This window comes from Octopus bimaculoides, chromosome 28 (assembly GCF_001194135.2).
Source record: "Octopus bimaculoides isolate UCB-OBI-ISO-001 chromosome 28, ASM119413v2, whole genome shotgun sequence".
In the NCBI taxonomy this organism is placed as follows: domain Eukaryota; kingdom Metazoa; phylum Mollusca; class Cephalopoda; order Octopoda; family Octopodidae; genus Octopus; species Octopus bimaculoides.
In genome coordinates this window covers 9,227,196-9,230,300 of record NC_069008.1, presented here as the reverse complement: position 1 = coordinate 9,230,300, position 3,105 = coordinate 9,227,196, and the positions used below count along the sequence as shown (strand labels likewise).

Here is a 3,105-nt window from a genome sequence, read left to right as displayed (position 1 = left end):
GTATATGTATATATATGTGGATGTGTGTATATATTGGTGTATATGTATATATATGTGTGTGCGTATGTGTGTATGTCCGAGTGTGGGTATATGCATACCTGTGTACTTACAATCATCCATGGGAATGTCGTATGCTTGTAGATGTATATGCACATGTATATATGCATATGTGTATGCACATTTTGAGTGTGTATGTATGAGGATGTAGGAGTAACTGTCTCCTACGTGCTAGGGCCCCAGGTACTCAACGATATTCTGCCATGGTTTGGACGGTTTTATTCATTGATTGTTTGTTTGGTCAATTATTGTTTACTTATCTACTCATTTAAACCAATGTATTAATTAACTAGTTAGTTATGTAGGATACGGTATGGTGATGGTGCTGGTGCTGGTGGTGGCAGCAGTAACAGTGATAATTAATTATTTGATTATGTAAGTCAACGGTAGTTAGGTAGGATACTCAAATCTTAGGGTCATCCCCATTCACTATTATCTCTATAGTAATTAACGCCCCAAACAGTGGAAATAATGAAATACAATTACACGTAAATTCACTAAGTTTATAAATAACCAGCATAATGGTTTATTAGTTGAGTGTATCTACTAAAAATAGAATACTTCTAAGCGTGTAATATACATAAGGATAGTTATTTATTTATTTATTTCTATCTGCATATAGACTTCTTAATAACCTATTCAATAACTCATCTAACCCTTGTATTTGTATATACACTCCATCTATATAAGTATATAGTGGAATGAAGGGATGTGTGCGTGTGTATGTATATGTGTATATACATATATGTACGCGTGTATATAGATATAAATATATATAGCACGCGCGCGCGTGTGTGTGTGTGTGTAAGTGTACATATGCATGCGCGCCCTAACCCTCTTGACTGGTTAGCATCTATCCAACCGTAGCTAAGCCTAGGTAGTTTTAAACAATAGTTGTCCAATTAGATGAGAGGAATTAACTGTATAATTTAACCCTCCCCAAATAGCAGCAGAATCTCTCATACCCACTGAAAGGAATGACCTGATCCCCCTACGCAGAAAAATAACGGAGCACCTCACCACAAAGTTCGAAAGTTGGCATATTATTATTATTATTGTTGTTGTTGTTGTTGTTATTATCATCATCATCATTATCACTATTATTATTGCTATTAGAGTATTAATGACTCCCCTGGAAAGAACTTCCACATAGACCCATCCACCACCTACAGAACTGACACACACGCACGCACTCAGCAAATTTTTAAAAAAATATAAACAGCCTTCAAAACCCAACGAATAACGTTGGTGCCAGTGACCATGTACGTATGTGAATATCTGTGTATACATATGTGTATGTGTGTACGTATGTGTGAGGGGATAGATATATATATATATGTATATTCCCCCTCAAATGTGGTGGCAGTGACTGTTGACATACATCTGGACACACACATGTACTCACATATATATATATGCTTTTGAATCCTTTGATATCCAAGTATGGTTATGCACACAGACACAGACATGTGTATTGGAGTGTCTATAACTATTTGTATGACCTTATATACTGTTTGTAGGCTTTTTTATGTGCCTTATATTTTTATATTTTCATTTTTCATTTATTTATTTTATTTTTACTGTATTCTTATATTTATTTCTATTTTATTTTTATTTTTATTTTTTACTTTATATTTGTGTTGAATTTTTGTGAATCTCTGAAGAGGCCTAGCGAATCATGCATGTACCCCCATTTCAGTATTTCAACTGCTAATTACTCCGTCAGGAGCTATTTGGATAGAATGGGGCATGCCAACGCTAGGCCGAAACAGCTGTAAGCTTCTGTTTATTCTCAAATTCCTAATGTACTTTATATTTGTAACCTTGATTGTTAATATAACATGGTATGTCATAAGCATTTGTATATTGTGGTTTTTGTCATTTTAGTTACTAAATAAATTAATTAATTCAACGGAATACACTGTCTGCAAGTCGATGGGTACCGCATTTTCTCCTCCATTTTCTAATTGCTATATATATATATATATATATATATATATATATATATATACATACAAATATTAAATGAAATAGAGAAATAGAATTGACTAACTAAAAATTTACTTACATTAGAATATAATATACTATAAAAAATATAATATAAGATAGCAAATATTTTTTAAAAACTCATATAAAGCCAATGATTTGTTTCAACTTATATACAGTAGTGAATTTATAAAAAATTCCTATCTATGTATATAAGCCTCTTGAGGGCCTTGGTTAAAAAAACATACAAAATTCCATGTAAGTATTGCCAAATTGCAAAAATACTTATTATGTATTTAAATTATTAATGCTCATGCTTCTAAACATAGGTATTTTTTAATCAATATTTTTACAATCTGGTAGTCCTTACATGGAATTTCGTATGTTTTGTTTTTTTAACCAAGGCCCTAAGAGGCCAGTGTACATAGATAGGAATTTTTTATAAATTCACCACTGTATATAAGTCAAAACAAATTGCTGGTTTTATATGTGTTTTTTCTAAAATTTGTTATGTTATCTTATATCATATATTTTTCATATTATATTATATTACATTATAATGTAAATAAATTTTTCGTTTGTCAATTGTATATCTATATTTCTTTTAATATTTGTATATTATAATTATACCCTTTTATCTGTGGTATTCAACTGTTATACCAGTGAATAGGATGTTTTAGATCCTTTTGAAGGAAATGTTTTTTCCGTCATTTGGTTTATATATATATATATATACACACACACACACACACACACACACACACACACACACACACACCACTAGCATCATCATTTCATGTTCACTTTCCATGTTTGGATGGTTTGGACGGTTTGACAAAGTCCATTGGGTCAGAGAATGACATCTTGCTCCAATGTCAGTTCTTGCATATCTTCTACATCTGGATGTCCTTTACAGAGTGTACTGGGTGATTTTTTTTCTCATGGCACCAGCATTTGTGAAGTAACCTTTTAACCTGTAAGACTAAAGAACCCCATCAGTTGTGAGCAAAATTATGAGAAATTGAGATGGTTTTATGTGACACCTTAATAGGTTAAAGCATG

General features: G+C 31.9%; 1 protein-coding gene across 3 annotated transcripts in view; it reads left to right on the top strand.

Annotated features, from left to right (window-relative positions):
• The window catches only part of LOC106868371 (histone-lysine N-methyltransferase, H3 lysine-79 specific), a 199,658-nt gene that overhangs the window by 168,599 nt on the left and 27,954 nt on the right, over nucleotides 1-3,105 (top strand). The gene's annotated exons all lie outside the window — the stretch shown is intronic.